Source organism: Diuraphis noxia, unplaced genomic scaffold (assembly GCF_037042655.1).
Source record: "Diuraphis noxia isolate RWA-SAM2 unplaced genomic scaffold, SU_Dnox_SAM2 contig0003, whole genome shotgun sequence".
Lineage (NCBI taxonomy): Eukaryota > Metazoa > Arthropoda > Insecta > Hemiptera > Aphididae > Diuraphis > Diuraphis noxia.
Genome location: NW_028301713.1, coordinates 38,815,240 through 38,827,407, shown reverse-complemented (window position 1 = coordinate 38,827,407; position 12,168 = coordinate 38,815,240).

The following is a 12,168-nucleotide window of genomic DNA, read 5'->3' as shown; positions in this document are numbered from 1 at the left end:
AATTTGTATAGGTACACTTTGAAACAAAAAAATTGCACCGGATTGCCCTTTTTGATATCGTATATATATTATACACTCTTGTATAATATATAAGTATTTTTTAGGTACTAATAACAATGTTTTTTGATTTGATAGAACACAAAATATTGAAGCAGAAAAACTATCCAAACCTTTAACTTTGATGTTATAGAGAAATAAACATACGATGATATGCTCGTATATATATATATATATATACGCTCAAAACTGTACTTCGTAATATACAAATGATTTATCAGTGGATTCAAATTTAATCCAGCCATTACAGTGACCTACTTAGTTACGAGATACACTCGAAATTTAAATAACATATAGCACATTGAATTCTCGATTTTTTAACATAAGATCACTAAATGTCTACTTTTCGAGAATATCCAACTACTCCGTCCAAACTATTCGATAAAGATAGCAATCCTAAACATTCACAACGTATTATGACAGATATGTTCATGTGTAATTATCTAAATATGTCTCATTTTGTCATTTTGAACATCAACAATTAAATAAGCACCTTTTACATACCCTGAAACATGTACGCTTTGAAATAGATCCAAACGAATTATCGAACGTTGTGAAAATACACTGCGATTATAATATATATAATAAATATATTATATATTTAACGCTTAAATATGTAGGAACCTACAATTTTAATCAAAACCGGATAATTGTATAGATCAAACTTAAACATTCAATAAAGAGTATTAAAATATATTATAAATACAATTTAAAAATGAATATGTATATGCGTATGTATATATATTTTTTAATAACAACATTTAAAAATACACGAGTTTGTTTCTGAATTTTCAAAAATAAATTATTTGCTTATATTTGTGTTACCTAGCTACTCTATTAGTAACAGTAAATTAAAAGTTATTATCTACCTATAAAGGTATTATGTAAAGACTTAATTATAAATTACCAATATAATTAAATATTGGGTGGTCGAAGAAAAATTCATATAATCATCTAATTCTTATTATAATTGTACATGAAATTAGAATCTCTATCAGGAAATTCAGTTCTAAATAACTTCAAAAATATATTATATACAAACCAAGGTTCCGAAGTTTGATGGCTGCCCTCTAGCTATAGATATTCTAATTGACTTTGAATTACTTCTATTGAAAAATATATAGTAAGAACTGATTAATAAAAACATTTATAATAATATATTTTTTATAGGATATAATATATTATATACCTATAGTAGAGTAGAATAGAAAATAATTTCATTTAAAATTGTTGAATAAATTCAAATTGTATATAATTTTATATTTGATGATAGGTACCAATGAGGTATTAATATTTTATTACTAAAAAATCAATTATTCAACGTTGATATTAAATTTTAAGTATCCCTAAAAAAATATTGATTTTACAATCGAATTGTAAGCGCACCGAAAACATAATCAAATCTTTGTTAATATAATGACGGAGTATCTTATATAATATACATAAAATATTTAATATCAATGTTTTACAATATGTTTGACAAAAAATCGTAATTTCTAGTACAATAAATAATGCAATCATGATTTTCATACCAGTTTGACCATCTGGTAATAAGTCCACCTTGTTTCCTTTATCTTCAATGCAAAATGTAAAATGTAAATTATTTAATTATTTATAAATGTTTTCTCCCGAGGTCATCCATGACACTTAAGTACGTAGGTATTTAATATAATTCAAAAGTATAAACTTAGGTACTTACGAGCAACATTATTTGAATTCATTCAACATTGCATGTGGCATTAGACATATTATGAATAACATTTGCAAATTTCATGTAATGTGATTAATCCAAAAACTAATGCATGTTTTTTCGGCCAATAATGTATACGCACTAATCACCAGGTAATTAGTTTTAAAACTTATATTCACAAATCGCATAGAACATTAAAACTATTTGGAAATTATGGTAAAATTATTACTCGCGGTGATTTTAATGATATTATAAAAAGATTTTTACAAAGAGTGACGCGTCTCAGACATAAAATTATACACACAGATCATTGCAAAACCAATAAATTTATCACTCTGCTCGGAATCTAAAATAATATTTAATATTTTTTATCTTATTTCATTAGAATTTAAGAGCTGAGCGTGGTTATTAAAAAATACAATGGGTGGCCTCATTTCTATGATGAACTTAATATAGAGATAGTGAAACAAAATTAAATAATATAGTTATAACAACTAATTAATAATTTATACAAATGTAAAGGGAGAACATGTGGGTTTTGTAATTTTGATGAAATTACAAATCATACACAGGTGCATTCTTAATTATTTCCCTCTGTGTACCCTCTGAATATCAACAAAAATTCGTAAACCGTAAAATATGGATAAAAAAGTAATTCATATCTATTATTCCGCTATACATAAACCCTATTTTTTTTTTTTTTTCATTGAAACAACCTCTAGGTCTTCGCCAATGCTTATCACTAGTGGGTAGTAGGGAGATCATGTGATCTATTTATCTATATATATATATATATATCACTATATGCATGATACTACCCCCTTCTCCAAGGGGAGACATGTGACTCTACCGTGACATGTGCAGACATGTGAGACTGCCAGTAGAGAGTGGCACCTAGCTAGTTGTAAACCGGATGACGCAATCGGACGACAGCGTGGGGATTTGGTGATCGCGTAAAACCACACAAATTTTTTTGCACTTTGCTATGAATCGAACCGATGACTGTGTGAGTCGAGTCAACTGCCTGACCACTGCGCCACTCCGGCCCATAAACCCTATAACAAATAAAGTTTAAAGAATCTCAGATTGTTATACGTTACGATTTCACTTAATAAAAATAGTGCATCAGATAAATTTCTGCGTATAACTGCAGGTTGCAGTAGACATTCAGCGTCCGTTCTTCGATATAATGTTGCAGCAGCAGTTATATATGTAATATTATAATGTGATGTATAATTGGCACGTGGGCGGACACCCGCGAGGAGAGTGCACTCGAAACGGTCGTAAACGAGAGTGGAAAATTAGACGAGGCCGTTTTTAATCGCCCGGCGTTTATTATGATTGTTTTCCTTTTTTGACGAGACGGCCAGCAAAACACGACGATCCGATATACCTACGTCGTTATACAGGGTGCGTATCACGAAGATCTGACGATTTTTTTTTTTAGCTATACATTTATACGCTATAGTGTTTATATGTCAGATATATATATATTCGCGATGTACTCAAGATATCTGAGAACATCACGCATTTAATAACATCCGGTCGGGGCTTTCGTCGTAAAAACAAAAAAAAATTAAATCTCATGTTGCAGTAAAATTAAGAAAAAAATCACTTAAAAATTTCTCTTTATAGTCGACGAACATATTATACGCAGAAATATACACTTGGGTAGCCATTAGTAGCGCTTTGTAGCATTACTATAGGTACATTTTCCTATATAACTAATTCGAACTATATCTATAATACAGGATTTTCGTCCTCAAAAACCATCGTTTTATCTGTTAAATGATTTCGAACAATTATTAGATACTTTGTTAAAGATAGAAATGTATATAATATTTTTTATGTTTACCTGAACGCAAATAATTATCTGACGTAGTGACGTGATAGTCATCATCTACGTAGAGTAAATTTTCTTCTTTAACCAAGTGCAGTGATAACCAAATTTTCAATTTTTTTTTTTTTTTTGATTAAATATTAAATGTTCATAGATTGCATATACATATCAAAAAATAGTTTCAAATTTGAATTCATAAATAACCCAAAATTATCAAATTAAATCAATTATTATTAAAATAAAATACGTTTGTTAATTTAAAATTACATATAAATTATTTAATATAATACTGCAAAATTAAGTTTTAACTAACTATCGATAGTTATCTAAGTATAGTTCAAAAATAATTTTTAAATCCCTACCTATATAATAGAAAACACGTCACAAACACGAAAAAATGCTTTATCACCAATCGAATAATAAAACAAAAAATTGAAATATGTTTCCCTCCTTTCATTTTATCCAGAATATTGCGCCGACTACGGAGACCCTTGAATGACAAACACAAACACATTGAGATCTGAAACACTATACGTGTACAATATCCGACGTAAGTTCCACATTCTTAAATAGTATTTCGTACACTATTTTCGGAATAATTTTATATTTTTTATTTCATTTACTTTAAGATTTAGTATTTACTATTTATTATCATGTTGTAAATCATAAATCATTAGGTACAGTTAAACATACACACTAATCCAATACATTTTAACATCGACTATCATTTCGAACTTCCCTGAAGACAAATCCGTATCTTAATTTATTTACTTATTATCTTAATACTATTTTTCATAAGTATTTTCGAGTATTTATTCCAAATATTTTTTTTAAGTTTTTTATCACCAAGTTTGCATGTACCTACATTTACGCATTTTCAATATCGAAATTCGATATATTATAATACAACTAGTTAGCTAATGCGTGTTTTATATACTGCGCGTCGGGCATTTTATATTATCATAATGTATAAAAATTCAATCAATTATGTCTATACCTGTTGCTACAGCAGGTATAGCTATAACAGTGCAAATTTTCACTGGTTAACAAAAAATAAATAAACAAATTCGGGCTGGTACTCGTCAATGGCCATAGCCGTGTACCTACATACGTCGGGTCGGTAGCGAAAGGACGACGCACTATACGTTTTGTATTATGCGTGTTATATTATTATGAAAGTCCCCTATAGTCTTCGTCGTAGTTAAACCGCTCGGTCATCCGCACAATATCGTATAGGTTATTCGTATATTGCATTATAGACTTCGTAGGCGAAAATCGACTTTTTCATTAGTCGGCACACTATATTACTGCAGCTGCTGTATAATAATAATAATACAAAGTATATTTTGTATTATTATTATTGTTATTATTATTATTATTATTATGTGGTACAGGTGCGCGTCCACAAGCGAAATCACGTTATTATATAGGTACGACAACGGATATATCGGTGTGGTTTTTTATAATATATACATAAAAATTCAACCGAGATATTATATGTAAAAATAGCGACAAAAACTAGAATATCAATGCGTCATTTTATATTTTTATATCCGTTTCATGGTGGTATAATCGATCGGAAATGACAAACACACGCGATGCCACGGAAAAAAACATGCCCAATTATTTTAAATCCAACAAATGCGTTCGTAAGATACGGTGGGTGAGACTGGGATAATGTTATTCTAGCTCCACCCAGAGAAAGTTCGGAGGAATAATAAAAAGCTAGTCAGGAATTCACAAGCATTGAGTTGATATTTTCCTAATCATTTACAAAAAAAAATTTATAATATTATTCTGGTTAGTGGGAGAGGGTAACATATGCAAAAATAGCAAGCGTAACGAGATACCTACACATATTATTTTTAATATCGTAATATTCTGAATCAAAACATTTTCTAATATTACTTATATGACTGCGAATACCGAACTGTTTATTAACGTAAACGGTTAAAGATGAAGGGACTGTGATATATAATGATACAATGTATAAAATAAGTTACCTGCTTTTTTAAAGTTAAACATAGGTATCTTATTAGTCACTATCCAACGTTTACAAAGCCATCATAGCGACATGGAAGCAAATTTAAAGTTAAAATAAATAGTGAAAAATCTTTGGTAAATATTCTAAACTTCACTTGAATAGTAAATAGATGCTTTACAAAACCTTCCTAAAGTCTATTTGGGCCTATCAAATATGAAGTGTGACAAAAAAAACTAACATTTACAAAACGCAAACGTTTCAATCTATATAAATTTGTGTAGTTACTAACTCACCCTTCTTTGTATTAAACCATACACTACACTTAAATCTTAGACTGTCATCGAAATGGCCACATCTCATTACCATAGTTTCCGTTCTTGCTTGCTCTATTCTTTTAAAGCTTTCATATCATGCATATTGTATATTATTATTCTTACGCTCATATGATTTTTGTATTAATTAAAATTATTATCCTATATTCCAATGAATGAAAAAAAAAAAAAATATTTCAATTTTGAGTCGTCCGAAACTTTTCAAACATCCTTTACATCCTCACAAACCGTAAAGTGTCGTAGGTTAGGTTAGTATATTAAAAAAAAAAAAAAAACATTTTAGATGGGTAAACAAAATGGTAGAAAGGAATACTCCCTCCCCCCTTAGATTTGATAGCTGATTAATATTTAGCATGATCTGAATACAACTTCTATTGCTTTAGCGAGTATGTTGTGATTAAATCATTTAAATCCGTAAATAATGACATTAAACACAACATAATACCGGTTGATATATTTATCATAAGTCACTCTTTATTTCAGAAAACACGAACATATTTGAAAATATTTCTTTTACAGAGTTTTAAGTCATTACAAGACTATACATTCTTTGAGAATTTATTCTTTTGAATGACAACATACATTTTTTCATTTCAAATTCCAGTTCAGAATATGAAATCCTTAAGTCCAATTTTTTTTGAGATGTCCCTACAACACTCCGTACCACTCATTTATACTTCAAAATTCGCAATTTGTAAATTACTGGTCCAAAATTTGATTTTAATACATCTAAGTACTTTTAAAAAAAATTCTCTGATTTGGAATAAAAAATGCTAGTCATCATTAATGAGACATAATAACGATAAGAATGGAAAAATTCTGTTTTTTAACGACTTTAAATGATGTAACATAAATATTTAAAAAAAAAAAAATAGTTAATAGTGTTTGAATTAATAAATTAATGAGTGTCTTAGGTTAAATGGATTGTACGGAATGTAAATTATATCGTTTTTTGTCGTGTCTTAATATCCCATTCCCCCGCGTCCAGCTGGGTTATAGACCGGACTTCGATCGACCCGCAAATCATACCTATTTCGGATCCCTACTGCATGCAGAATACCGCATTGATTTAGAAATAAGTTAGGTTACGAAGTAGTATTATACCTATTATATTTTAGACTCGTATAGTAATAGTAATAATAATAACGATAATATTATATTCTCATCTGTGTTGTGCACGTGTACTGCAGCGTTTGGCTCGCGCACACGACATTTGTAGGAAGTAGGAACTAGGAAATATAGGTATATATATGTAATATGTGTGTGTGTATATAAAGTTGTGTAGTATATAATATAATATGTACTATGTAGTATGTGGTATATGTATAATGTATATAATATTGTGGGTATCCGTCACGCGTGGTTTGAGCGGAATTTGCTCTCTCTGTAGTGAGTCTGTATGTACATAACATAATAGCCACAGTGACCGTCTGCTGCCAAACGATAATATTGTTGTATATTATTTTTATGTTATTGAGCGACGAAAAAAAAAAACGGCGTTCGCGCGTGTTATGATTTCTATCGATTGTACGCGGCCGACCGCACGAATAACATTATGTTACAGTCGATCGCCAGGCGACTCTTAAATCATTGTGCAGTTTATTAGTATAAAATAAACGTCATTGGTCAATTTCATTGTCATTATCATTACGATTATTATTATTTTTTTAATTATTTTTTTATATAATATCGGCGTTCATCGGGCGACGAGCATATACGCGGACGACGGAACATGTTTTCCGACTAAGCGGACGTGGAGGTAGCCGCTTTACACATAAAAAACAAGAAAAATGCCTTAAAAAAATTCTTTAACATCAAAAAAATATCCTAAAAAACTTTAAAAATGTATTTATATTTAATAGAAACACAATTATTTTGAATTTAAAGCTTATAAAATATAACACATTATTATGAAAAATCTGATAAAAAATATTGATATACAATAAGACCTCGATTAATTAACTCTCAATTATTTCCTATCCATCTTTTTACACTAAAAAATTAATAGGTATAAAATTTTGATAGGTACATTCGTAATACTCTTACCTTTTGTTTCATTGCACTGTATAATCAGGTGCTGCTTAATACTCTCAAACAGAAATCTTCGACGGTTATCTGCCAGCTAATTGTTTTGTATCTCGAGCAACTTCGTTACACGTCAACTGACGTCATAGATGCAAACTTCATATGAGCCATGTCATCAGGAGTTAGTTCTCGAGTATTGTATTATTTCAAGATGTTGCTTTTCCTTCCAAAATATTTGAAATACGTTTCATTGTTTTAAATCCCGAATTTTTTTCAATTACAACTTCTAGTATTTTTTAATGGATTTTCCATATTTTCCAATAATGACTCAACTCAGTCAACTCAATAACAGTGCATACAAAATTACAATTTAGATAAATAGATTATCTTATCTTTATCTTAATGCGTGTAATAATCTATTGTAACTTGCATATATGTAATTTGTGTGTACACGTGTCAACAATAAATTCGTGATTTCGTAACATAATAAATATTTAGGTATTTTTATTTTTTTAGAATGGATGTTGAAAAAATGACTTAAAAACCATAAAAATGCCAAAAAAATGCTTTAAAAATGTAATTAAATCTTAAAAATGCAAAATAAAAGTTACATTTTTTAATTCCTCGATGTATGAAATGAACTTTTTGCTCGGAAAGCAATGTTTTCAGACATTCAGAAAAAAATGCAATTTGCATTCAAATCCGTCCCCTAGTCATTGTGGAATATAATATAGTATAAGATTATAACGTTAAAATACGTTTAGTTATATAATGTACCAAGCATACAACACTGCGGGCGCTAAAATAACTATATAATATATATTTATATATATATATATACTGAGGTACCTCATCAGTGGTATACGATCTGCCGTTCGTCCCGTTTCATAAATCGCGTTTATTATAATGTGTATAATGAATAACATATCCAACACGATAGAACACAATGTATCGTATATATGGCAAAGAAATTTTAACAAACGATTTCAAAGCACTCTAAACATCGCCGTTGTCGAGATCGGGTAGCGAACCGAAACCAGAACCAAAATTAATTTCACCAGGACCAGTATCGTTTGTTCGACTAACAGCGAATATCACATGGTGCAATAAGCCAATAAACAATAATATAACGTGTATTACTTTATAACATTATAACATTATAATATTATAATATATATATACAAAATTACTGTCCTGAAAGCACACATACAATAAAAATGTCTATGCAAGCTTCACTGTATGATTGACGTCTAAAATTGAGGCTCTGTCATGTGGACAGAATCCACAAGCAACACCCCGGTCGTATCCACCATATAATATTATAAATACTATGTAGCATGGTCTTGAAGCATCCAAGTGTATACAAATATAATATAACTGTACTTCAAAAGATAAAAATGAAGAATAAGTTCAGTAACTGAGTAGTATTTACACAAGTCAGAATAATTTTTTACTTGTTAAAAATACTTAACACGTTGTTGTTTTTTTGCACAATATAATTCAAACTAAAATAAACTCAAACAACAAATCATTCAAACATGTTCGTTTTAACATAAAATTAATCATACTTATAGGACCCCTCGTCCTACGGGTTTTAAAAATTGTTTGCCCTTTTTAAAATGTATTATATGGTTATGTTTTATGAAATAACAAGACAACATTTTTAAATAATGAACAGATTGTTTTTAGTTTTATTTTTATAAATTCAAACCCCAGATCGATAGAATGTTGTAGGTTATGGGTAGGTTGTTGGAAGTCAAAAATTTAGATTGGAGGATACCTTGCATTGTCAAGAGATAAGAAACGGTGCACTGAAATCATCTTTAAAATGAAACTGGTATCTCCAGGTTAGACATTATGTGTTAAAAATGTTAAAAACTATTACATTATAACTTATAATGTAATAGTTTTTAATCCGTTTCATAACAGTAGTAACAATAATATAAAGTTTAAATAGTGCATGTTTTGGGTGTTAAGGCATATAGTCGATTTTTTAGAGTTGTTAGCGCATATTATTTCATGAAAACATTTTTTAGACACATATTTGAAAAGTTTCTTGTTTCTTATTTATTTTCCCGTTTACAAAATGATAGTATTTCTATTTATTACCTACCTATTATTCTCCTGTGACTACCTAGAATAGTCGAAGAAATCCAAGACACATTTACAAAATTAGAAGGACATCACGGAATTAAAATTAAAAAAAAACTAAAATATTTTTTCGACAAAAATATCGGGTACAACATAATTTGTAAAATTTCCAAAGTTTTGAGTAGCGAAGAAGACAATATTACAAATTTAGATCTACCTGATGATATGACTGCAAACGATTTATTGTACTTCAGCAGATGTAGAAAGATCTTTTTCTATGCTCAAAAACTTATTGATAGACAATCGCCGATCTTTTAAGTTGGAAAACATAAAAAAATGCTAATAATACAGTGTAATTTTTTAAGTAAATATAATTTTTTTTTAAATTATACAAATATATCTCAAAATGAAATACCTAATATTAAATTCCAAGTTTTTTAATTGTAGGTGCCGAATAATGGTGTACAAAAATTAGATAACAAATACATATTATCATGAACTTCACAAGTACCTAGTCATTTTTTTTTTTATTTTACTAATTAAATGTATAAAAATTAAAATTAATAAAACACTTTTAAAATTAATGGATATATTTTTATTATTTTAATATTTGCTCATGGTTTTTTACATAATCCATATTTTCAGTGCATAATTTAATAATTTTAGGGTATATAAATGCATATTTTTGAACTTTTAAGTGCATATTTTGCTAATTTTTAGGGCATGAATGCATGCTTATTTATGCATTTTTCAGTGCATGAACTTACGAGCCCAGATTATAAGTATAATACAGAAATTCCACCGAATACTTTTCTCGTGATTAATTGATAATATAGAAGAAACGTTATAAGTAATACTCTAAAAGCAGTGTAAACAATATATACTTATAATTATAATATAATACTATACTCGTACAACGATATTGTAAATTATTGTTAACCTGGCTAATGGTATTTTTCAAACCAAAATCAACTGAACGTCTATTATATCACAAAGACTTTACACATACAGCAGCCATAAAGTATAATATAGGTATTATATACGCACACGTTATAATAAATTCTGCACACGGCCGTCGCCGCTATTTACTGTGCCCAAAGTACCATAAAATTTATAATAATATTACGTGCGCGGCCGTACGGAAATCAATATTATATTATTATTATAGACAAATCGCTTTCGGCCCCAATTACACACGCCACTAATACGTTCGTTTAAATTATTCCACCTCTGTATCAATTTTCGACTGGTAAATTATACCTGCGATGCGTCATATCATATATATCGACATGGATCACATTTATATCCATTTATATACGCATCATCCCATCATCGTAATTATAATTCTATAGAGATTAGCACTTAACATATTCCAAAACGGAAATCTTTTAAAAACCAATTACACAGTTATATTAGCTCTCGTCGTTATTATTCTCATAGCCGAACTATTATCGTCCTACATTTCGACCCACAAAGGTACAGGTTGATCGTTTCTGAAGACAAACTCGATAATCCACACGAAATATCAGAAATATTATACGATAGAAATTGACCACCCATACTGTTTATTTCTAAAAAGAAAATATCAAGCTATATAATCATTTTTCTAAAAAGTCCAGTACCTACTAATTTTTCATATAAATACGTGCATCACATAAACTGTATTCTACACCATATTTTACGATATTTTATTCGAGGAGACATAATTAACGAAAGCTATAGGTACATAATAAACACCAAAAAATCGATTGAATACCAGCTTAATTTCTTAAAAAATATATATCTATAATAATCTATTCACATTTTACACAATAGAATTATATGAAAAACTCAATATTTTAATGTTGTTTTTGTAACATTTTTATAATTTTTACATTAATCTACGACTGCATTATACTCGTACATAACAACTTTAAAATAAATTCAATCCCGAGTTATTGTTTTTGATACATATAATTGAGTCCCGTAAAATTTAAAATATAATTACTAATTAATGTATGTTTTAATACTTACTGAGTCTCGTCGAAATTAAAAAAAACCCTTCTTTCCCATTCTCATAGATTTAAGATTGTCAATACCAAAAAACTTTAAGGGTATGGATAAAAATACCTTTGTTGTGTTTATTTTGAAAAATTTGACTAACGCAAAT